Source organism: Podarcis liolepis (genome assembly GCF_965112155.1).
Source record: "Podarcis liolepis genome assembly, chromosome: Z".
Taxonomy (NCBI): Eukaryota; Metazoa; Chordata; class Lepidosauria; order Squamata; family Lacertidae; genus Podarcis; species Podarcis liolepis.
In genome coordinates, this window is record NC_139570.1 from 3,198,634 (window position 1) to 3,225,017 (window position 26,384).

General features: G+C 45.1%; 1 protein-coding gene across 13 annotated transcripts in view; it reads right to left on the reverse strand.

Annotated features, from left to right (window-relative positions):
* HTR2C (5-hydroxytryptamine receptor 2C) overlaps nt 1-26,384 on the reverse strand; it is a 248,232-nt gene that overhangs the window by 84,128 nt on the left and 137,720 nt on the right. For 7 of the 13 annotated variants that reach the window (XM_083486476.1, XM_083486483.1, XM_083486485.1 and 4 more), the window contains exons 2-3: nt 13,551-13,672; nt 12,362-12,441 (exon numbers count right to left, since the gene is read on the reverse strand). The gene's annotated coding sequence lies outside the window, so the exon portion shown is untranslated. The remainder of the gene's footprint in view (nt 1-12,361; nt 12,442-13,550; nt 13,673-26,384) is intronic. The other 6 variants (XM_083486474.1, XM_083486484.1, XM_083486475.1 and 3 more) reach the window with 1 other exon arrangement.

The following is a 26,384-nucleotide window of genomic DNA, read 5'->3' on the forward strand; positions in this document are numbered from 1 at the left end:
TGGAAGCTGCTCTCTTGATCCCTGAGTACCTGGACAATGACCTTGAAAATAGCTTCAGTGGTCAGAGGGTCATGATTCCACTTGGCCTTCAAAGGCTATTCCCCAAAACCTAACATGGAAAGTTGTGCTTCCCTTTCCAGTTCCAAGGAGTCAATAAGACATTTGAGCCACATTCAACTGGACTCAGAAGTAAAGTAGCAGACTGAGCAACGTCCAGCTGGAAAATCTAACAGAACTCTCTGGGGTCCACACATAGCTCAGCTACCCTGGAAGCTGTGATTTAGCTGTGATTCCCGCATTGCAGTGGGTTGCAGCAGACATGCCTTGAGGCCCCTTCCAACTCTACAATTCTAAGCAACCGAAATGAAATTGGCAGCTCTACTAGGCCCAGAAAAAGAATCTCTGTGGAGACTGAGGAGGAAAGTCTGATATTGGACTTCCGGGGTGGCGCCATCAGCAATGGCGGACTCCCTCTGAACTGGAGGGACTAGCTCTGCGTGAAAGGGGTCTTTTCTGCTACGGCGAAGCGGGGACCCTGCTAAAAATCACAGGCGGATGAAGCCTGTGACCATGGGACTCGGCGGGCACCCTTAGCGCCCCCCCAACCCGCAAAGGAACCCACAAACGGGCTCCGAAGTGAAGAGGGGGAAGTGGCACGGTGCTGTGAGTCAACTGCTATTTCCGTGGAGCGAAGCCGCACAGCCGTTGCCAGAGAGCGCTGCCTTTTTCCTGGGACAATTTGGCTTCTAAAATAAGCACCCGTGAGTACTTAAACTTTGAACAATCGGACTTTAAATAAGGACTTGCGAGCAGAAAGGAATTGGACTTTAAAAATTATTTTAATTTGGTACTGAAACGGGAAGGTCTAAACAGGAAGTCAGCCTTCCGTTTCTTTGTAGACAGAATAAAGCAAAGACAACGTAAACTAGAGCTCAGAAAATCGCTTTTAAAGGATTGGCTTTCATCATTTAAAACTGTTGAACCCCCCTTCGGTAGCAGGAGAAGAAGGGGGATCTTTTTTTTTTGGACTGTTTAAACCTGCAGAAGTGAGTTTAAAGCAAAGTAACTTTCCACCGTCCTGATCCTGGAGCGGGGTGTCAGGACTGACGTTTTGAAGCTCATTGACCAGAGACAAATGTTTTTGACAGATAGTTAAAGGAAGAGAAACATAGTGATTCCATTGCTTCCTTTCGCACTTTAAAGGAACAAATATTGACAAAATATCTCAAAAAAGATATTTTGTTGCAAGAACAAATAGAAGTTCTCCCCCTAGAGGGAGACTGTGAAACTGTAACTAATTCCAGGGAGCTTGCAGCTGTCTCAGATTACAATCGTGGGAAAGGACTTGTGACCTTGTGGGACAATGTATCCAGAGGCTCTGCTGTGTGCTCTCTGTAAAACAAGTGCCCTACTGGAACAGTTAAGTGAGAAGATGGATTTGATGACTAATGCGGCCAGAATTTTTGAACAGGCAGTGGGAAACTATGTGGAGCCCACCCAGGAATTAGATCAGGAGTGTGTCCTGACAGAGCAGATGAGAGAAGAGGATGTTGCTGAATCTTGGGCGCCAGAGATGGAGGGAGCTGCGGCCTTGCAGGAACAAGGGCTTTTTGATTTGACAAATGAACTTGGAAAAAGCCAGATTTGGAAAGATAAAGTTTGGATTGGTTTGGAAATGGGGGGTTGGATAGACCCCCCTATGCAAGGATGTTTGGACTTTCCGAGTCTGGCAATGGGCCGTGAGATGTTTGGAGCTGTGGGGGCTCTCAATTTTGGAGGGATTCTGAAACATCTTCCTAAATACCACATGGAGTTGAGTCTGGACTATGGAAAAGGGGCTGATTTGTTGAAAAGGGTCAAAAACATCATCAAGCTGGAGTTCCCACGAGCGAAAGGAGAATATGAAGAAGAGCTGCAGAAGGGACCTGGAAGAGATTTAAGGGCCTCGGAAATAAGGTTGCCAGGTTAATGCGCTAGATCGATGGGATAAAAAGGACTGACAAAACCCGGGACCAGGAGGAAGGGACGCTGGATGAAGATTGGATTGTTTTTATTTCTCTTTCTATTATCAGGATTGTTTTATAAAATTGATGAATGTTAGAAAAATGTTGGAACGAAATTATTTGGCTCTAGCAAAAATGTTTAAAGAATTAGGCAAGAATATTATGGTTGTGAGAAGTCGGTAAAAATAAGATTTAAGTTTTAAGTTTTTAAGGTTTTTTTATAAGATAAGATGAAAATAGATTAAGGTAACGTAATGACAGAATACTATGAAATATGGAAAGGATTTGCTGCATAATTAATAACCAGGATACAAAAAAAGGGAGGAGGAGGAGGTCTAAGAAAGAAGGTGATGAGACTTGGGCATTCGAGAATGATGGACTTATTTTTGTTTGTCTGCGGTGTATTTTTGTTTTTTGAATGTGGCTTGTTTTTTCTTTGTTTTTTCTATTTTCTTTTTCTGCTTTGTTTTTTCTTTGTAATTTCAAAAATTTTCAATAAATATCATATTAAAAAAAAAGGAAAGCCTGATATTGAGAGCTAACATGATAAGATGTTCCATAGTGTGGCACCCTTAGAGTCTGGTGCACATGCAAGGGGCTGTAGCTCAGTGGTAGAACACCTGCGTTGCACGCAGAAGGTCCCAGCTTCGATCCCCAATTGCATTTCCAGATGGGGCTGTGAGGGACTCCTGCCAGAAACCCTAGAGGGCCACTGCCACTCGATCAGTGTACAGTATTACCAGTAAGTGAGATGGACTCAAGGCCTGGCCCAGCCTAAGGCAGCTTCATATGTCCCTATGCTCCTATAAGATCACTTTCCTATGGCTGTTCCTTCAGTGAAGAGCAGGTGGGGGATGCAGAGAGCATCACAATTCCTTACATGATGATTGTAACTTTGTGCATCGTAAGATATAACATTTCAAACTAAATGTTCTTCATTGGAAGCAATACACCACTTGATATAACCATTTCTATTAAGACTGTTTTTTTCTTTTATTTCTCTTCTTATTTTGCTTTCCTGTGATCTGTAATTCTTGTTTTCTTTCTATTAATTCTATACATATTTATGCTTTGCCTTTTGAAGTTCCCTATCTTGGTTTACTGAAGATACACACAGGAAGGTGATGGACAGAGGATGAAGGCCCTGCGTGAGGGACAGGGGAGAGAGGATCTGCCAGGGTGGGAGGCTGGGGGGAAGAGGGCGAAGTTCCCAGGTGAGAAGCCCCTGGGACGATTCACTCTCCTGCGCGTGAAATAAGGCTTAAGATATAATTACAACAGAGGATATGATGCTCTTCTTCTTCTTCTTCTTCTTCTTCTTCTTCTCCTCCTCCTCCTCCTCCTTCTTCTTCCCTATTTATTTTCTTTAGATTGGTTTGGCTTTTATTGTATTTCATGTTGAAAACTCTTAATAAAAATTGTTTTTTATATATCTATAAATTGTGATAGATAGATAGATAGATAGATAGATGATAGATATCCTTTTAAGCTGCCAGAATATCTCTTTAAAGGGGTGGGGTGTGCTTTTTCAGTCTGAGGCCCATATCTTTTAATAAGAATAATTTGTTTTTTGTACCCCACCATCTGACTGGGTTGCCCCAGCCACTCCGGGGGGCTTCCTACAGAATATACAAAAACACAACAAAAGGGAACCTAGGCCACATACCTGGTTGGTGTGGCAAAAGTGGGTGGTTTCAGGAAAAGGTATTATCAGAGTTCAATATCACTGGAGGAGGGAAGGAGGGGTGTGGTCTATGTCATGTGACAAAGACACAGCAAAGACAAAGCAGGCTGGGATGTGCTGTTATTCGGTCCTGACTGCTAACTGTGGAGTCACTCCGACATGTGACTTGGCAGCCAGTTTCTCTCTGTGTTCTCTGTAAGATTTCAGTCAGAGTCAGTCTGCCTCAGCTGTGAGCAGAGTCAGTATAGAATCTCAGTCAAACTGTTTGGAACCATGTTGTTTATGAAGAAGTTTATTTTAACTCAATAAAGCTCTTATTCTTTCACTTAAAAACTCTGCAGTATTAATTTATGCTGCACGTCAGTCTACGCAGGTCCCAGGCGCATAGCTGTCAAGGTTTCCCTTTTTTAAAGGGAAATTCCCTTATTCCAAATAGGACTCCTTGCAAGAAAAGGGAAAAGTTGATAGCTATGCAAGTGGCAGAAAGAGTGATCTAGATGTCCACAGGCTGCTCTCTACATAGCTTGGTGACTAAAAAGCTGTGTGCAAGACAGGCAGGCTTGTATGCAAGCATTTTAAGGGCTGAGGGTCCTGCTCCATTTGCTTTTTATCTGTTTGGCTGCTGCAAATTAGAGAACAGACATCTGAAAGCAAGAAGCAAAATATTCTCCGGATCAATATCTTCGTCTTGAATGTGTCAACAACTCTGGGTAGAAAAGTGTCAAGTTTTCACTTGCAGTTGTAGTGTACTGCGGACTTTGATCTAGCCTCCGGGAGTGTGGAGGGGCATTTTAAATATACCCAGCAGATAATGCTAACTCTTGCATGAGACAGACCTTAGCAGGAACACTCAGGATGGAACAAAATCTGTCAAGTTGACCACATGTGTTACACACACATCTTAAGCAAAAAGGGGAGGAAACATAAACTGGAGGTTGCCAATTCAACTGGAAAGAGGCAGGGTGGTGTAGTGGTTGTAGTGCAGGTCTTGGTCATCAGGGCTTGCCTAGTGCTGTGCACAGAATGCTGAAGAATGCCTGATGACCAGCTGATTGCTAGAGCTTCTGTGCACAGCGCTATGCAAAAGCAGTCACCTGACACTAGGGAGTTGCCGCATGATTGACAGATGGGCCCACCTGTCATACCTGTCTCAACGGGGAATAATAGAATCACAGAGTTGGAAGGGACCATGAGGGAGATAAGGATCCAGCCCAAGTTTGATCCAGTTCCTCCCCACCCAGAACAGGGTGCAAATTCCCACTCAGCCATGAAGTTAAACTATGGAGCTTGATCCCACAGGGGGCAGTGGCAGCCACCAACTTGGACGGCTTTAATAGAGGACTGAACAAATTCACAGTGGCCTTGCCTCCATAGTCAGAAGCAGCAATGCCAGCTGCAGGAAACCACAGGACAGGAGAGTTCTTGAGTTCGGATTCTGATTGCTGGCGTCCCAGAGGTGTCTGGGTAGCAACTGCAGTTACAAGATGCTGGAGTAGATGTCCATGGGCCTGATCTATCTGGACTCTTATGCTCTTATGGGTGTCTCTTTCAACCTTACCTACTTCACAGAATTGTTGTTAAGATGAAATGGAGGAGCAGGAGAAGCATTCGTGCCACTTTTGAGCTTCTTGGAGGAAAGATAGGATAGAAATGCAATAAATGAAATAAATAAATAAAGACAGGACAAGGGCCAGCCAAAGGGCAACATACATGTCCGCTTGGTTGGGGATGTGAAGTGGGTATAGAAGCAGACTGGGCCAACCTTCCTTCACTTCCTGCTGCATGGGTTCTCACCCCCTCCAGACTCCAGCACAGGTGAAAACCACAATGAATTATTCAGATCAAAGAGACAAGCTGGTGGGGCAGACCATGTGCCACAAAGCTGGTACAGTAGATGAATTTCTTGCCTGTAAGTCATCAATGGCATCATGGTATCTTCTGCCATTTCTACAACAGGGAAACTTCTTTCCCTATCGTGCATGTGCTTTCTCTCTCACTCTCTCAAAAGAAAAAGAGGGACGAAGCGGGAGAATGCAAAGCAATGTCAATACCCAGATGGCTATGGGATGCGTCAGCACTGTCATGAGGTTGACAAACAAGCCAGAGATGACAGTTTGCTAGAAGGCAGAGGCTGCATACGAATGCTCCATCCATGATGCCAGAACACAGTGAAGGTAAAAGAGACTCCTGGTATCAGAACTGCTGTGCAGGAATCCCACCAAGGGGACAGAATCGAGCTGAGGTTGTCTTGGTCTGTTGACTCAACTGTTAAAACTATAATGGAACTTGGTTAGCAATGCTTGCTGCTCAGGGAACAGCTAACACAATAACATTAGAAGAGGCTGCTGGAACCAGGCCAGTGACCCATCTAGTCCGGCATCCTGTTCTCACAATGGCCAACCAGATGCTCCCCTGGGAAACCTGCAAGCAGGACTCAAGTACAATAGCCCTCTCCTTTCTAGCAACTGTATTCAGAAGCATTATTGCCTCTGAGCGTGGAAGTAGAGCAGAACCATTGTGGCTCGTAGCCACTGATAGCCCTCTCCTTCATGAGTTGGGCAAAGCCATCTAGGCTAGTGGCCACCACTGCCTCCTGTGGGAGCAATTTCGGGACTGCCCAAACCAAGTGTCACATGAGTGACAGAAGAAAATAAAAACCAGAAATCATCTTATGGCACTTACAGATTGAACAGCCTTTATTAGGGTACAAACTTTCATGGGCTCTCCTTCATCCGATGGAAGGAAATAAGAATATCCTTGCTGGATGAGACCAAGGACAAGAGCATTCTGTTCCAAACACAGAGCAGATATATGACTCTCTGGAAGTCCATAAGCATGACAGCATAAGAAGAGCCCTGCAACTGGATGAGGCCAAATGCCCATCTAGTCCAGCATCCCTTTCTGAAAGTGGGAAGCCCACAACAAGCAGGACCGGAGCGCAGCAGCACTCTCCCCACTTGCAGTTCCCAACAACTGGGGTTCAGGGGCATACTGCCTCTTAAAACAAATGAAAGCTGGGAATCTAGGACTTATGGTTCATCCAGATGGAAGGGGCAACTTCCCCCTTTGCCTGTTCTCCCAGTGGATGCCTACGCAACCTGATGATTAAGCCCCTTCAAGCCCCAGTTTTCGTGCAGTACTTGGGTTAGACCCTTGGGCAACCCTGGAGAGCATTATTCCCATTTTACATATTGCAAGCTGAGTCTGAGAGACAGTGACATGCTTATGGACATTCTACATAGAAACACATCCATGGAGTTCAAGGCAAGGATTTTGCAGGGGAGGCCTGGAACGGTTGCTCTGCAGGGCTGCAGTTGGGGGTGGTAATCTTTGTGAGCCAAGATTTATTTTCTTTAATCGACCACATAGACAGGGATCTCCTCTGGGCAGCTATCTCATTTCCCTATGAAAAATGGTGCATATGGCTAAAAACATGCACATTTCTCTGATATCCTTCTAATGAAATTGTATTCATCCTGCACTGCAAAAGTCAATTTATCTGATGATGCAGCAGCAGCAAATAATGGGTGGGGCAGACAAACAGGTAGGCTTGGAAAATTAATTTTTCTCTGCTCTCCAAATAAGCATATTACTTTGATGCCAAGTTGCATCAATATTGCAGTCTTTTCTTTTTTTGCTTCTTTCACATATCAGCGGTTCCTTTGGTTTCTGCAGTTACAGCTTGATGGGCAACCAATGAATCAGCCGACCTGTTTTCAGCACTAATTGATCATGGTTTGCCATTCCACTTGCTCCTTCCACTCCATTTGCCTGTTTAATACCCACTTCAGGCATGAGAAATATTCCCCGAGTTGCTGAGGCTTGCTGGCAAAAGAACCATCAGCTATACATGGCAGAGGCTTTTCAACTTTCCCATTAAACCTCTGTGCAGAGCCAAAAAGGCAGCAGATCTGCAAAAGGCTAGAAGGATGACGAGAGGCAGAAACAAAAACCCCGCTCCTCTTTTTTCTGGGAATGTCCTCCCCCCCCCCCCGCCTTGGCTCACTGTAAGTTCTTAGGAATTAAGGGGGTGGAGAGAGGAGGTAGGCAACAGGAGTGGGCTTTGGTGCATATGGCATGCTCTGGAACCGGTAGATCATTCTTGCGTTGATGGCAAAGCCTATTTTTACTGGGTTTTTTGCCTTCTGTGCTCAAATCAAGCAGCCTCCCACACCAGGAGGACTGACTGCAGCACAAGCTTCTGGAAAAGAACAGTCACCAAGGTGCACTCTCTCCCTTTAACCTTCTTGGTGGAGAAGGATGTCACAGCATTCAAAGGGGGAGCTCATCCTCCACCATGGCAAGACTAATAGAAAGAGTTCGTTTACCCAATCTGTCATGACCCTGGAGTAGAGTGAAGACTCCTTAGCAGAAAGGGAAGGGCATGCAAGGTCGGCCCCAGAAGCACTCTCAGATGAACCTGAGAGGCCAGTGTGCACTCCTTCTGGCCCGAGGATATTGGACTGCCATCCTCCAATACAAAGGTCTGCACTACAGAAGACCTAAGTGCTTCCCTTCTCCATCTCAGTATGAGATTACTGGAGAAGGCTGGGCTCCTTTAAGCAGAGCAGTCTTGCAAGCATGGGTGGGCCTAGCAATTAGGTTGCAGCAGCTCCTGCTGCTGAAGCTGGTCTCAACTTCAGCTTGTTCCCTGCTGTGATACCCCACTGAACACGCTCAAGCCCCCTTCCCATGGGACAGCTGCAAGCTCCTGTCCTCTTTGATTTGGCTTGGCAGTAGGTGAGGTAGAAATACTCCTGCTGGCCCTTTTGGTTAGCTTGCTAACGCCCAGAGAAGCTAGCAACTGTTGGATCTCAGATAAGGAGACAGCAGTCCCCCTGTAAACTCTGTATGAACATGTGGCTAAGAAGTTGCCCTTATCACTTGCCGGGTCCAGAGTTTTGAAGGGTCTAAACTCTGCCCCCCCGAAAAACCCCCTCATAACAATAGAATCATGAAATTGTAGAGTTGGAAGGGATCCCTATGACAAATGGCCATCCAACCTCTGCTTACAAACCTCCAATGAAGGTGAGTCCACAATCTCCCAAGGTTGTGGACTGCTTCACTGTTGAACAGCTCTTACTGTCAGAAAGTTCTTCCTGATGTTTAGTCAGAATCTCCTTTCTTGTAATTTGAAGCTATTGGTTCAAGTCCTACCCTCCACAGCAGCAGCAAACAAGCTTGCTCCATCTTCTATTTGACAATCCTTCAGTTATTTGGAGATGGCTATCATATCTCCTCTCTGTCTCCTCTTTTCTAGGCTAAACATACCCAACTCCTGCAACCGTTCTTCATAAGGCTTGGTTCCCGGATCATCTTTTGCACACACTCTAGCTTGTCAACATCCTCCTTAAAATGTGCCCAGAACTGGACACAAGACTCCAGGTGTGATCTGGCCAAGGCAGAATAAAGCAGTTCTATTACTTCCCTTGGCCAGGACACTATACCTCTGTGGATGCAGGCAGAATAACATTGGGGAGGGGGGCGGTGTTTGCTGCTGTATCACATTGTTACCTCATGTTAATTTTGTTGTCTACTAAGAACCCTAGATCCTTTTCACATGTATTGCTGTCAAGCCAGGTTCTCCCCATCCAGCTTAGGGTAAGCAAATAAGTGTGAGCTGTAGAGAGAGGATTCTGCTTGGGTGTGAGGGAAGGGCAGTTAGGCAGGGTTGTTAGTCCCTAGTACATACATCTATAAATACATGCACACACATATAACCTCCCTGCACACCAGGGTGGTCCAACCTCTCAGACCAAGTGGGCTGAACACTGAATTAAGTTTCCATATCATAAATCAAGTTAGTTAATATTATTTAATATACACTACTAAATTAATATTAAATCCTACAGAAGCAGAAAAGGCAACTCTTCCTTCCTTCCTCCCCTTGTTCTTTCCCAGTGTTGAATCTGGGGTCAGAACTACAAATTGTAACATCAGATTGGAATTCCAGATGGTGTGTTCAGGACTTGGAGCAAGTCTCAGTTCATCGATTACGGTATCTGTTCTGACTGCAGCCCTGACTCCATTCCCAACACAGCATTAATGCAGAACAAATTGAGACATATTCTCTCAATAATTAATTCCAAGATTGCCCAAGATTTGTGGGCGAAGAGGGGCCGGGGCTCCAACATCAGTCAACAATATAGGAGCAAAACCATTAGCAGTGTATGAAGCTAGGAAGGAACTCAGAACAAGAGAGAGCCATATATTTATAAGTGGAATGAGGAGGGGGCAGAATACATAGCACAGCATGCACCCCTACTTAAGCAGGAACCTCATTTAAGTCTCTGGGGCTTGCTTCTGAGTAAGTACACAAAACAAGCTCAGGTCTTAAGCACTGTCACCACTTCAGCTAAGAGTCTCCCACCCCACCTGACTTCCAAACACACACATACCCTTTGAGTCCAACTGTAAAGGGGATTCTCCTCAGCCAACCGCCTCCTAGAAAAAGTCAGGAAGAGCCTAATAAGTCTGGCATCACAGGACACCCCCAAGCCCACCTCAAAAAGGGACCGCCCTGTTTAACCCTCCCTCAAATTCCGTGAGGGGACTCTATTTACCTCAGGCAATCCTCTCCCCATAAAGTCACTCTGCCCTTCCAGGTCCCCCCCAATGACACCCTGCAATTCCTCCTCACTCACCCCATCCCATTATCTGCCACCTGCTCGACTTTGGTCTCCTCAGTGGCTGGCTTCTTTTTATGTGTGGGCAGCAGCAGCAGCAGCAACCGCATTCCCTCAAGGCCACTGCCACACTCCTTGGTCACCATGCTGCATGAGGCATGAGTCTGACCTCGCCAGCAAACTCCTCCCAGCATTCAGCAGAGGGACATGTCAGAGCTAAAGGTGGCAGTCACCATAAGACATGTGCAAGTACCGCCTCTTTCTCCTTTCCCTGCCTGCGTGCCGGCAGCCACTAGGAAAGTGTGTCTTCTCTTTAGCAGTGCAAGAAGAGACGGCAGACGGGAGCTGCAGCTGGCTTTTACCTATCATGCATTGCTGCTGAGGGCTGCCAAAAAAAGGTGACCCTTGGGCCATGTGTTGGACCACCCTGCTGCTCACAATAAGGTAATATCATCAGCACGACCACCAACCTAGAATCCTTCTTCTTAACGTGCCATGTTTTCTATATACAGGGAGCATTTTACATGGAGGAGCATTCAGGGCTTATCCACACTTATCTTTTGTCTACATTTTCTAGGCATGTTCTATGCTTTAAAGCTTCACATCCAAGCATCCCTTTTTTGCTCCAGGGCTTCCTCCATGAAAACTCACTCTTTACTGCTAAATTGGAGCAAACAGCAATCCATGGAAAACCTGTGCAATTGGTTGAACTTTAGCTTTAAAGACCAGGTTTTTGCAGGGAAAGCTCTTGGTTTGCAAAGAAAAAAGAAAAAAAGAGCCCTCTGGCACAGAGCTTTAAAGCTAGCAGACCTTTGCCCTTTGCCTGGAAAGCGCTATGTGTGGCTAAGCCCACAGACAAGCAAACCCATTTCCTTCCCCAGTGATTCAGCCCAATAGGAGTTGAGTCACATTCCCTTAGTTCCTTCCATACAGAACAACCAGTTCTATCAGAACTCCAGTCCTGTGGATCATATTCACCACGAGTGCATTGCAGAGAGCACTCCCATGCAACCCCCCCCCCCCCCGCGTTTAATTAAAAGCAGCCGCAGAGGCATGAATAAAGCAATCCCATTAACAAATTCCAAAGCTGGGGCTGTGCAAATAAGGAGACTCTGCGAAGTTAAAATGTAAGCAACATAAGAAAAATGTCAGGAAAAAACCAACAATTTTTCATTTCTGCAGCCAGGTCATTTATTGGAAATGTTAAGTATGGCTTGCAGATGATAACTAAGTTGACTGCCCTTTGCGGCATTCCCTCCTTTGCCCCTTAGTGCCCAAAATTTGCATTTTAGTATAGTTTAAGAAAATCACTCGAACATGACTCTCATTTGACTTCGGAAGAAGAAACGCGAATGGGCACAGCCTCATTTGCTGAAGTCTCTGTTGCAATAAAACTGTGAAGAGGGGCTGTTCTGGAAGGATCATTTGGAGCTGAAGATCAAAGGTGCCAGAGAGGTTGAGTGGCGCCTTTATGACAAAGTTTTAAGACTGTCAACAGGCAACTGTGCCAGATCACTGCCCCACTTGATGAAACATGCCTACTTTAGTGCAAGCAACCCCTCCAAACCTCCCCTGTTAATATTAGGAAAATGTGAGCTCATACAAAGCTGCCTTCAACGGAGTCAGGCTACTGGGTCCATCTTGCCAAGATGGGCTCCTCCAGCCTTCACCAACCTGGAGCCTGCAAGTGTGGTGTCATCATTAGAGTGCTGGACCAGAACCTAGAAGACCCAGGTTCCAAGTCCTCACTCAGCCCACAAAGCTCACTGGGTGACCTTGGGGATAAAATGTAGACAGGAAGAAGTTTCATGCGACCTTGAGCTCCTTGTGGGAAAGGTGCAATATAAATGCAATAAGTTATAATAAATAAACAGTTTTTGGATTACAGCTTCCACCACCCTCACTAGCGGTTGTGCTGACTAGAGCTGGTGGGAACTGCAGTCCAAAGCACCTGGTGAGCACCAGGTTGGGGAAGGCTGCTCTTAATACAAAAACAGCCCCTGACAGTTTGGCGACACAGAAACTATTTTACAGTCTTTTGCAAATACCTTTGATTCTCTGCGGCAGAACATCCAGCCACAATAGAAGCCAGCCGAGTGCAAAGAGGCAAGCCTAGTAGAAGGAAAAGCTATGTAGGGAAAAAAGGCCTTCTGATGTTATTATTTCTATGATTATCATATATATTGGTATTTATGTCACAGAGTAGCATAAGAAAGAAGCAGGTTGCTGCCCCGATGAATGTACAACCTAAATTTAGAACATGTTTGTGTGCATCTACAATCAAAAAGGGAGAGAAGGGAGAACCAAGGGTAAGAAGAGATGAATTAATGAAAGTCGATGCAGTTTCATGTATTTAAAAGAACACAAATCATTTTTCTTTTCCAGTTGTAGATTAGGACTAAGGGAGCCTTCGCCAGCCTGGTGCCTTCTAGATATTGTATACTTTTTTATTTGTCCATTTCTATCCCACTTTTCCTCCAAGGAGCTTAAGATGGTGTTTGTGGTACTCCTCCCTCCCCGTTTTATTTGCCCAACAGCCCTGCAAGGCAGACTGGGCTGAAGACAGTGAGCTTTGTGGCTAAGTGGGGATTTGAACCCTGGTTTCCCAGGTCCTAGTTCAACACTATAACCACCGCATCACACAGGATCTCAGTGCTGGCTATGGCAGAAGGGAGCTGTAGTCCAAACCCCCAGAAGGCACCTGGTTGGCGAGGGCTCAACTAAGGGATGAAGCTAAAATCCATGGAAGGATGTGGGATTTGAGGAAGGATGTGAAGGAGAGGAAATATCTGGCCCTTAGAGTTGGTCTTGGGAGGATTTCCAAACAGAAGGATCTAGGAGGGCTATTGGGTGGGAGAGACACCCACTCCCATACCCTCTAACACGCCACCAAGTGAAATCAGGACGTGTGTCTTCTGGGGTCATGGGACTCGTGCAAGAAGAGCGTAGCCCCCACCCCCAATATGTATCTTTAGGGGCCATGCTCTCATGGGAGCCAAGTGACTCATGCGAGAGCATGATCCCCTAAAATGGGCATCTTTGGAGTCCATGCTCTCATGCAAGCCAAACAAGACATCCCAGGAGCTAATCAGAAGCCAATATGGCTCCTGTAAATCTGGATGTCCTACTTAAAGTAGTATGCAGTCCCATGGCTTTCACCCTGGTAAGCATGCCAAGACCCTTGGCTCATCTAGATCCCAATTGGGCCTGCTTCAAACATCTGGGCTTGAGGCTTACCTTGCCTTGATCTAGGTCCCACGAAGGTCACTCACACCCCAGTCTGTTGAATGCAGAGGTGCCTGCCAAAAAGGCAAACCTAGGCACTAGCACCTGGCTCCAGGATGAGATGAAAGTTCCACCTGCAGGAAGGAAAGAAAGAGGAAGACCCCTCAGTAAGTTCAGAAAACTCTTTGTATGGCACAAAGTTTGGGGAAAGAAAGGGAGAGATTTGCCCTCCATGCTCCCCCCTGTTCATTTTTTGACTGGATTCTCATGCATGCCCCACACATTTCAGAACCACCATAAATTCTCTCCCCATTAGCTGGCAAAAAAGCCACATGAAAGCCACAAAATAAAGACTTAGCCCCATCGCCAGTTGCAGTCACCACTTATCTATTTTGCTTCTTAACCAAGCCAGGTAAATGAAATGCTCACTTTTCAAAGATGGTGTTGTGCCCAAAGGGAGAGGGGCTTTAGCTCACTTCCCTCTGCAGCACATGCAGAAACTGCAGCACCCACTATTAGTCTTGACAGCTCAATCTGTCAGAGCCTGTCTTTGCATGCAGGGGAAGTCCATAACTCAGGCCATGGGTTGAGACCCACTGGCTCCCCTCACCTGGTTTAGCTGACCGGTGGAAGCCATTCTAAGGGTGTGACCGCTGTCACATGCTGACAGCTTCTAGGAGTCCCAGGTGAGAGCTGGGGACCAAAAGTGGGCAAACCACCCCAGAAGGAGCACCACGTGTCCTCCATCAGTGGAACTACACTTCCCCTAACACTTCTTAAACACCAAATAATAACACTAATAATCAATTATTTTCTAAAACAAATATTCTGGCCTTTGAGCCTGCCCATTCATTGTACTCATTGTAATCTGGATGTCATCATGCCACTTTAAGGGACCAGTTTGCACATTTTACTGATTTCAGGAAGGTACTTTTAAGGCTGCCTTTTCCAATAGTTTGTTCAAGGTGGTGTCTAATAAGAAAATAAAGTATGAATAAATCATCCAACCTCATTAACAATGTATGAATTAACATGACAGTATTATTATTATTATTATTATTATTATTATTATTATTATTATTATACTGCATAATCTTAGACAGCTGTATATCTTAGAAGGGGATTGTCACAGGAGCATGCCTGCCAATAATCACACAGGTCAAAGATGGAGTTAACTCTTTACTAGCAAAAAACATGAACACCACAGTCTTGGTTAAGTGTCAGGCCTAATGAGCAGAATAGCTCATTCCCAGTGGTCTTCCTCCGTGTAAATCAGTTGCCAACACCGAAAGTCCCTGCCTCCTTACCACGGCTTTCCTCAAGCAACTGGAGACTCCACCTGCAAGCAACTAACCTCTCTTCTGCCCTTTTCATGCCTCTTCTGGTTCTGGGAGACAAGGGGGCAGGGGAGCTCATCACAGCAGGAGGGGGAGACACCTGTGACCACCAGCCAGACTCATCTCTTGGCCTCCCTCCTCCCACTCTTCTGCTTCAGCTTCAGCTTCTGCCTCTGATTCTGGACTTCTCTCTGGCGCAGACTCTCCCTGTTCACTAAGCCCTGTTACCACTTCAGCTTCTGGCACCTCCTCTTCCCAGTCTTCCCTCTCATCTCCCTCTGACCACTCAGCATTGTGCAGCTACCACTCCCCAGGCTCTGAGCCTTCTCCCCTTGAGGGTTTCCCAAATGCTTCTTCTTACCATTCTTCTGCATCCAACTAGTTCGTGACAGGAACATGGCTGTGAGGGGGAGTGGGTGGAGTATCATGAATAGATCCTGCCCTTCTGAATTTGCCAATACACCAATGCCCCACACCTGAAGGTGAACCTTTTTTTGCACCCAATTTACAAAATAGCCACACAGATGTGTAAAATTCTGCATGCTCCTTTAAAACCCACAGAAGCAGAAACTGGGAAAGGACTGTGCCCTTTCCATGCCGCACATTTCATCTGTGCTTGCTCTTTCAACTTGATAGCATTCATGTGCGGTTTTTTTTATGTTCAGGAAGACAGAAACATAAAGAAGGAGAGCCTTTGCCCTTCACCCGAGGGTACAGATTGATATTTGCTTGCAAGGGAGTGAATCTCTGAACTGGTAAAAGCAACGGTTTAATTAATTAACGAGAAAAGCTGGCAGAGATATTTAAGAAGAGGCAATTATAAGAGTGGGAGCAATATTGTGGGAGAAAGTATACAGAAGAGAATTTGCATAAAACGTCTCTCTGTGTGTCTTTAAAAGCAGCATCTTGGAAATGAGCCCACTGAATGAGGACTCCTTTGCGGGCACTTTCACGGGAAGCAGAGCCGTTTCATGGGGTATTGATACCTCTGGGCTTGGAAGCACCTTACATATGCATTTTTTAAAAAGAAAAAATCAGTGACGGCCTGGACGGTTGCTTTACTCCAACCATGCACCCCCCATCCATTTTCTAGACAAGTCATAATAAGGCTGGTATTTCAAGAAGCTATACTACAGTGGTACCTCGGGTTAAGTACTTAATTCGTTCCGGAGGTCCATACTTAATCTGAAACTGTTCTTAACCTGAAGCACCACTTTAGCTAATGGGGCCTCCTGCTGCTGCTGCACCATCGGAGCATGATTTCTGTTCTCATCCTGAAGCAAAGTTCTTAACCTGAAGCACTATTTCTGGGTTAGCGGAGCCTGTAACCTGAAGCGTATGTAACTTGAAGCATATGTAACCTGAGGTACCACTGTACTAGGCATTTAAGTTTAGCACCATCAGCCAGCTAGGACAGAACAGCAAAGAGAATGTATTTCATGATGAGAAAGGGGGTGGATTGGACGACCCTTGTGACCCCTCCCAACTCTACAATTCTATGGTTCGATGATTTGCAGCGTGACATAGAATCGGCCCCAGACATATTTTTAACTTGGATTCCGAACTTCACCTACAGAGTGGCAGTGTAGGTGTCTTGACCCAAGCTCTTGGCACAGCAGCCATGTTTCAGTGCCTTCCCCTCAGTTTCCCCCAAAAATCTAGCAGACAGAACTCAGTGTTTAGGGGGAAACGCCTAGGTTATTCCGTCAGCTGACCCTCAAGGGCCACCCAGATGCCCCTGGCCCTCTAAAGCAGCAGCGGCCCTCTTTGCTGCCGCTGCTGCTGCTGCTCAGGTGATTCCTGTTCAGCTGAAATGGGGAGGGGAAGATGAGAGGGAGGGCAATCTTAGTCCTGCAGGAGCCAGCCAAAGGACCATCAAATCCAGGGCCAACAAGATGCCTATGGGAACCCTGCAAGCAGTACCTAAGCACAAGAGCCTTCCCCCCACTTGTGATCCCCAGCAGCTGGCATTCAGAAGGCACAACGCAGTCGGGGATAACCTTATCCTCCAGGAATTTGTCTTTTAAAACCACCCAAGCCGGCAACCCCCATTACCTGTTGTGGGAGCGAGTTCCACATGTGATATGCAAAGAAGTACTTTCTTTTCTCTGTCCTCCTGAATCGTCTCACCTCCTGCTTCACTGGACGGCCCCAAGTTCTAGTGCTATCAGGGAGGGAGGAAAAATTTCTCTATCCACTTTCTCCACACAGTGCCTAATTTTTTTTTACACCTCTATCATTTCCCCTCTTACTTGTCTTTTCTCTAAACGAAAAAAAGCCCCAAATCTTATAACCTTTCCTCTGAGGGGAGCTTTGCAGCTGTACAATATCCCTTTTTTGCGCTGAGGTGACTAGAGCTGTACACAGTACTTTCAAGTGCTGTCACACCACAGACTTGTATAACAGCATTATGATATTATAACATTCCCCTGGGTGATCTTCTCCCCCTCCACCAGCAGATCAGGAATCATTTGAGCAGCACAGAATAGGGAGCTCGCTCTCTCTCTCTCTCTCTCTCTCTCTCTCTCTGATTGCAGGGGGGGGGACCCCCAAATTGAGTTACAAAAAAATTGTGATGATGGGTGAGTGAGCAACCTCACACACCTTGGGGTATGTTGCTCCTGACCACCTTCCCCCAAAGGGAATACAGAACTTGAGAGGAGTGGGAAGGATTCCCAATCTGGCATATAGGAGGACATTGTTACAGGTCTTTGGTCTCCACAGTAGAAATGATTGCAAATGGAATTCTCCACCCATCCAATAATTCATCTCTACCTGCTTGGTCCCCAGTAAGTAATGTTGTGCATGCCCCAATCGCTGAGCAGCGAGAGGCTTCAGGGGTGCCTACACTTTACTCAGGAATTGGTTTCCTTGAACTGAAGGCAAATGGAGACTGTGGTGCCTTTAGAATATATGGTTTTATTTGAGCATAAGATGGAAGGGCTCACAGCATTAACACCCCAACAAATCTTGCCTCCCTAGTAGATTTCCAAAGAAGTTCCAAGCTCAGCTTTGGGTCCAGCACAAAGCAAGACACGCCTCTGCATTCAGCTTCCAACACCAGCCAAAACCTCATGCTCACACAAAAAATTCCCTTGACCTATTGCTTTCCATCCTAGGATGATGTGGCATCCAGCCAAGTGAGGTGAGAGACAGTGAGCAACATCCCATTATGCCTGGGGTAGCCAAATGAATAGCTCCACAAAGAGTGCTAATATTCAGGTCAGGGCTATACAAAATTGAAGAAAACTAATCACAATGGATTTAATCCAGATTATATCAGTTGAACTCAGATGCCATTGAAATCAATTGGACAAGTTGGTCATCATCATGACTTAACTCTCTTTGATGGAGACACAGTTTGGCTGATTTAGTCTGGATTCAACCTACTGTATTCTGAAGCCTCTCTCTAAAAGCAAAGCCCATCATTTTATGTTTCTCCCCCCCCCAAAAAAAAAAAAAATCAGGACAAAGCAAAGGGATGATGGGTGGCACAATATGTAGGAAAATGCAATGTGTTTACAAGAGAATAAGTCAACTTTTAGATGAATACAGATGAACTCCCATGATGGATGGGAGAAATATTACATCAGGAGAGCTTTTACATGGAAAGAGTAACAGATAGGTTTATCAGGTCCTCTAGCTGATTTAGCAGAATATTTTAATACCTAAAACTGAGTAATATTTCATTCTTTCTTCTAATATGAACACAGTCCTTTGACTCCAAAGTAGCCCTGCTAAGCAAAACAGACATGCTCTGTAGTTAAGTGGGTATATTTGATAATAGCTTTTCTTTCTATCCAAGAGCCTATGATTTAGGTCCATGTTGCCTGCTAGCATCTTTCAGAGCACAGTGCCAACAAAACAAAGCTATAAACTTCAAATATTGTCAGCAGCATTGGGGTTGATTTGAAAGGGAGGAATCCCCCAACCCCAAGACTTTAAACAGCTGGAATTAATTTTTGCAAAGTGTATAAAAGCATTCACCCATTCAGAGTGAGGAGAGATTAGTTGCTGTCACTTTGAACTGGTTTTCATGACCAAATATGAATTCAGTCTGTAGCATTATCTTAGCATTGCTCCAGAATCACTTCCAAGGAAGAAGCAGTCCCAGTTACTGATCAGGCTGTGAATGTAGTGCAGTGCAGACAGCAGTAATGTTGATGGTGGGCGAGTGGGAAAACATGTTTCCCTCTCACAAAAGCCTTATTTGCCCAGCCAGGGCAGAAGGATTGTTGCAAGAAAGACACAGCAGGATGGAATTGCTTGACCCCTCTCCCACTAGGGGTGGGCAAATTTCAGTTTAGTGCAAATTTGGCCCCATAAACACACTTTTGTGGAACCATTTCCCTTTACTGTATATTGTACAGTTCTACATTTATATGGACACTCTCCCTTAATATATATATTTCCACAGACTTCATTAGGCTGGAGGGCTGCATTGCAAAATTCAGAAGCACTTCAGTTCACATCTTGTTTTGGGATGTGTGAATTAGGTAAATGCAACCTGAATCAAATCTATCCTGTGCCCATATCTCCCTCCAACCCACTAGTTCTCCACTACAGACTCCTCCAAACATATATACCAGACAATTTTAATCATGTTGCCCCACCTCAACCAGACTCAGAAACTGGAAATAAACACAACTTCAGCAGGGAGTGGGGTTAACTGCCTCAGCAGAGGACGTTTGCAATGGAGAAAGGTGCAATAGGGATGATGCTAATTTAGCCTTCTCCCCGCTTCCACCCCAGATACGTTCATCTCACAGCAGACTGCAGCACATTTCAAGAGAGAGCAGCAAAAGAGGATGGGAGAAATCTTAAGATAGTGCAGTCCATGCCAGACTTTGCAACTGCAAAAGTGGTGGGTAGCCTGCTTCCTCCCACCAAAGGAGTCAAATAATTTGGATACTTAGGGTTGGTGTACAAGCCTACGGTTTCTTGTTTTTTATTTAAAACATCAAGAACATTATGCACAGCCACCTGCCCTTCACACCAAGCCCATTTTTTGAGAGAAGGATTTGCACCTCGCAGGCGTTATATTTGGCAGTAATCAAAATGCAAGCCACGGACAGCCAGCCACAGGCAAAGAAAGAATAGAAAATATGCCAGATGTATTAGAGACAGGGAAAACGTAACTGACAAGGCAGAGGGATATGGGTGGTGATGGTGGGAAAGAACTGACAGGATGGATGAAGGAAATGCCAATGAGACTGGAGGATGGTTGTCAATCAGCCAAAAAGTCCTACTTAAGCCAGCCTCAGTTCACACAAATGTCAGCCTTTAAATGAAGTTAGTCTTCCACTCTCACTTCACAAACTAGGAAGAGCATTGTTACTGCTGACCTTTAAAGCCCTAAACGGCCTTGACCCTGAAGGAGCATATCAATTTTCATTGTTCAGCCCGGACACTGAGGTCCAGCTCTGAGGGCCTTCTGGCAGTTCCCCATTGTGAGGTTATAGGGAGCCAGCCAGAGGGCCTTCGCAGTAGTGGCACCCACCCTGTGGAATGACCTCCCATCAGTTGTCAAGGAGATAACAACCATATGACTTTCTGAAGTCATCTGAAAGCAGCCATGTATCAGGAAATTTTTAATGTTTGGTGTGTCTTTATATTATGCTGGGGCAACTCAGTCAGATGGACAAGCTGCCATTATTATTATTATTATTATTATTATTATTATTATTATTCCAGTTGTGTCGAGTGCTAGGATCCTGGATTTTAGCTGAGCAAAAATGGAGATGTTTAACCTGCACATCTGGTGGAGCTTGTTAGATTTGATGGAGCTCAGTTGATGCCTTATGCCTCAATACCTTGTGCTCCCTACACACATCTACTCAGACCCAACATTCATCATCTGAGGCCCTTCTTCATGTACCCTTTTGGGGAAAGTGAAGAGGATGGTTACTGAGTTCAATAGCATCCATATTTATATAAAGCAATTAAGCCTGAAACTGAGGGGGTATTCCTAGCCAGAAGAAGAAAGGGAATGATTCTTACTCCAGGAAGATCCTACTGGGGTGTAGGGAAACTGCACTAAAGGGTCACCAATGACTGCCAAGACAATGGACAGTGAAAAATATGGTTCCTTGGGATTGTTTGAGAAATTTTGCACATGGAGAGAGAAAGCCACCAACATTTGGGAATGGAAAAGTTCTGAAAGAACTTTAGCCTTAGCTCAATTTTAAAACAGGCCTTGATAGCAAATTGTGGGAGACTATAAAAGTGCAACAAGCTGACAGTTATTTAGCCTATTATTATATTTTGACAACCATGGAAAGGATTGTATGGATTTATTTGGATTTATTAATATACATATTTCCTCGAACAATGGGTTTTGTTCTTAAGGAGAGCCTCCTATGCATTTGTTCACAGCAAATCAGAGTACATAATGTAAAGTGAGAATTGGTCCTTGCTTGCCAAGCAAAACAATAAATTCTAGATCTTTAGTGTCGGCCCAAGACATTTCTGATAGCTGAGGGACATTCAACAATACTCTGAAGCTGGGGGCATCCTTGGCTAAATTTTTATCTATTGCCCAAAGAATCACAAATCAGCAGATTAGACTCGTTTGGATTTCATAATAAATAATAACTGTTTGTGCTCATAAATCGATTCTGGGAGATATGAACAAACAGATAAAACAATCCTGCCCTCTGTCCTTAGTATCAAATTCTGCCTCTGGAATGCGCATCTAGTAACTACTAGGACAAGACGAGGACCTCTGCATGACAGTCACGTACCCCACTGGCAGCAGTCATCCTGATAATTGCAAAGTTCTGGTTGTAAGCTTCCTTTGAGGTCCTGTTGCAGTTTTAGCTCCTTGTCCAAAGAAGAGGCCGAGGAGCACCCCTATACAAATCCAGAGTGGAGTCCCTGAGTCATTTAGGACTATGTTAGCTTGTTGTTCATGAGTGGGGGAAAGGAAGCTGTGTTGGGTGTGTGTGGAAATATTGTGGAGAAAACATGGTCACCTGACAGTAATTTTGTTGAAAGGGTACTCCTAGCAAAACAGAAAGCACACAAAATTGCCCAAAGGTGCCAAAAGCCTGCAGTGAACATGGCAATATTTTCCTAAGAACAAGGATAGCTGCCAGAACCATAAAACGGATAGGATCTCTTAAGGCATCTCTAGAGAATTGCGGATTTCAAAAAGAACACTAAAGAAAATCACAGGGTGTACTATTAAAATTATGAATGCAGTCAAGGTGATAAACTGGGGCAGTAAGTACAGAGATGGCTAATGGAATTCACAGGAGTAAGGGGAATAATGTTGAATTATTACACCCATTTTCACTCTTTCTGGTTTCCTGCTCTGGAGAAGCCAGAGCTCCGAGGAAAACATAAACAACAACCTTGACATGCAAGGTAATCAGACTCAAAATATTTTGGTGACACCTAATGAACTGTAAACATGGGTGCACCAGATTAGGAATGGATTGTTTGACCTGACCATGGCACAATTTAACAATCAGCAAATGCTGAATTTCTCCTGTTGTGGCAAAATCCTCAGTCCCCAACATGTCATCAGGCTGCAACTTTGAATCCTCAAAGGTTTTGTTAAATGAATTCTCCAGGCCTTATTTATGACTGAAAGGCCCACTGGCGCCATTGATGTCTGGGCATGTAGCACATATTACACAGGGGCTGCAAAACCTCAAGCCCAGGGGTCAACTGTGGCCCTCCAGGTCTCTCTGTCTAGCCCTCAGAATGCTCACCAGGCCACACCCCTCACGGGTGCTGCTTCACACCAAAGTGTTGGTTGGAATTTGTCCTTAATTCTGATAATGCCTCGTCTCAGGATGGTGGATAAAGAGTGGTGTGGGGTGTGTGTGGAAACTAGCCTATGGCACAATGATTAAAACTGCATTAGTTGTTCCACCCACTTTTCCTTCTGGCCCCAAGCACCACTGCCAAGCAGAAAAAGTTCCCCCCACTGTTGTGTTACACTTTGCTGACCACAAGTCTCAGAAAGATGCTTCATGTGCAGAAAGATACATGTTCCAATCCATGGCATCTCCAGGGATGGGGAGCAGATCTTAGGCATCAGGTCTGGAAGAGGAAATTCTACCTCTGCCTCTGTGTTCAGGACCTTGGAGAGCAGCTCCAGCCTGTCTTGATATGATTGATATGGTGTGATTTCACATAAGGTACCGTATTTTTTGCACCATAACACTCACTTTTTTCCTCCTAAAAAGGAAAGGGGAAATGACTGTGCGTGTTACGGAGGGAATGCCTACGGGTGGCATGCCTACGGATTTTCCTCCTCTAAAAACTACGTGCGTGTTATGGTCGGGTGCGTGTTATAGAGCGAAAAATACGGTATATTCTTGCATTTGGGGAAGAAGTATAGCTCAGGAACAGTGCCTGTTTGGCATGTAGGAGAACCTGGAGTTCAATCCCTGGTTTCTCCAGTTTAAAAGGCATTTCAGGGAAGTTGTGGGGCAGAGCGGCGGCAAGGAACAATCACCACAATACATTTTAAAAGGTGCTCCCAAGAGACAACCAGAGTGAGATCATGGAAGCATAAAGAACCATTCCAAGACATCTGTGAAGTAATTAATGACGCCTTTAGTGGGTGTTTAGCAATTGCCTCTGTGCCCACCAGGAGCAAAGAGTTTATCTTACCCTTCCAAAACAGCCTTTTAATTTTTTTAAAAAAAATACAGTACTGTAAAGGCATTCATTGCTACCAATTCACTGTATAAATTTAAAATGATAAAAAGAGAATGGACGGTATATTTCCATTTCCTATAGACACAGCGCTTCCTATCAGATCAAATACTCTCAATAAAGTACTGAAATCTTCGGCATTCAGATGGGATTTGGCACCGAGCGTCTATTAATTAACCAGAGAGATGATAACAAGGTTTACATAATGGGTTCTCTCAGTCTTGGAGGCTGGCAGGGAGGCCCCCACAAAAGCTGAGCAGATTTCAGCCCCCAGGTGTTTGGCAAGCGAGATTCTCAGCTTCACTCTTCACAGATTCACAGGCACTTACTGTGTCTGGCTTAGTAACAGACCCTCTAAATCTTCCAAGGTTGACATACTGATAACAAATTCCCGTAATCGCATCAAAAATGTTCTGAGCTGTTTTTACAAAGAGGAAATTCTAGTCACACACACACACACACACACACACACACACACACACACACACAGCTTTCAGGTAACTATGGCTATGTCAAGTCATCTTCCATTCCCTTACTAATTCCTGTCAGTAGCTGCCATTTGCTCAGCTGCGTGGTGGAATCCCAGGGTATGGTAACCATGGAAATTGGACTTCAGGAAAACCAAGCTGGATTGGCCAGCCTCACTCCTTACAACTCCATCACCAATGGACACTTTCTGGGATTCTCAAAGACACTGAACATATCTCTGCTTTCACCTATGTGCCCACAGCCAATTTTCCACACCCCTAAAAGTAGCTCCAGTCATGTGTCCCAAGGGCAAAGCACATCTGATTCGAGGAAGAGGGCTGTAGCTCAGTGGCAGAGTACCTGCCTTGCATGCAGATTCATTCCCCACCATCTCCAGGTCAGCCTGGGAGAGACCCCTGAGTGAAAACTTGGAGAGCCAATGACAGTCAGTGTAGATGAAGATGCACCAATGTTCTGATTGAGTGTAAGCCTGCTTCCTATATTTTCAGAACGTCCCCTTAAAGAACCTCTAATTACAAGGCTAGGAAAAAGCTTGGCCTGAGACCATGAAGAGTTGCTGGCAGCCAGAATGTTGAGGAAGATGGAGCAAGGGTGCAACTCACTGGAAGGCAGCTTATGCTATACATAAATATCCAAGAAGGACCCAGAGCTCAGTGGCAGAGCAGATGTTTTGCATGCAGCTGTGCTAATCTTCTGTCCCTTTCATCTAGGGCTGGTGGAAAGATCATTCTTTATCAGAGACAGGACTGGCTAACCATTTGTTCTCCAGTTGTTGCTGGACTAAAATTCCCAATTTCCCTGGCCACTGTCTGCAATGGCTAGGATTGATGGGAGTTGGAGTCCAACAACATCTGGAGTACCACAAGTTCCATAACTTAAAGTTCAAGCCTTAGACCTTGGAAAGTAAACAGTTATTAGTGCCTGAAGAACTGGTTCATGAAAACATCAGGCTAAGCACTAAGTATAATGGCCAACCAGGTGGGAAGCTCACAAGCAGGACCTAAGCCCTATAAGAACATAGGAAGCTATGTTATGCAAAGTCAGATAATGAGAAAAAAGCTTACAATAAAGCAGACAAAATATCATTACAATCGCAAAGTGTACATTTCAGCAAGGCTTACAAAGAACCATAAAGCATAAAAATAGTTTTTATTGTATTGAAGGATACTAGAAGCAGCTGACAGTAGGCAGGCTTCCAGATAAGGTCCTGTTTTGAATGTCTTCCTCAGGTGATAACACACCAAAAGCCCTAACTGCTTTCATCTCTCCCAATAAGTTCATTGATTCCAAGAGGATAACACCAGTGGAAGGGTTCAAAATTATAGGCTGGTGTCAGTATTAACTAATTTGACTGTCAGTGGCTCTCCAGAATTCAGCCCTACCTGCAGGTGCTGGAGATGTTCTGCGTGCAAAGAAGATGGTCTGCCACTGAGTCATGACTCTTCCTCAAGTGGCATATTCCAACCAACCCAACAAAGTAGCAGGCACTTTCAGGCACTGAAGCTCAGGGGAAGGTGTATAACAATGGCAAGTAGTCACATGCAAATAATCTGATGCCAGGTGAAATAAAGTTGTCTGTTGCTATCCTAGGACTGAAACCCAAGCTCTTGAAGCCAGGCCTGCAAGAATGTTCTACCTCAACCGTCAAAGATAGCATGCCTGTGATTACTAGTTCCTAGGGATCACACGCAGGGAGCACTAGGGCATTTGTTTGGAAACTTTGCAAACAGAGTGCTGGGTTATATGTGCCTTTGGCCTGATCCAGGAGCCAGGCTCTTATCATGTTCTTAGAACCTGGAGGATGCAGGGGCCTTCATCCAATTCAACTGAATGGCAGATGTTTGAAGTCATGCCCCTTCCAAGATGTTTTTTTTAGCCTGTCCTTTTGCTTTTGGGTTGCCCCTTGAAGCCTATGGGTTCACAGTGTCCAGTCACAGCCACAAACAGGGAAAGCAAGAACTGGCTCAAGGCTTTCTCTAACTATTGCAATGAGAGGGAGTTCGGAATGCCAGTGTGCTAAAAAGTCTGTCCCAGAGAGATTGGAAATCCGTTTGCTAGTTGAAAGTGGTTGGTGCTCCACACAACCTTTTATACCTTGCCAATCAGAAAGTGTTCCTTGTCTGCCCTGCTTGCATTGGGATGGTTTGCCTGCACTTAAAGGAAGCTTGCTACATGGATCTTCTTCATGCAAGATCCTACATGCAAGATGCTGATGTTGAAACTCCCCATGACAGGAGAATCAAGGTAATCTGCAGATGAGCCTTGACATTTTCAGGACCACATTAGCAACATGGCCTATATTTTAATGGGACATGGTCAGTTTTCTCTCTCTCTTCTGAGCTTTCTT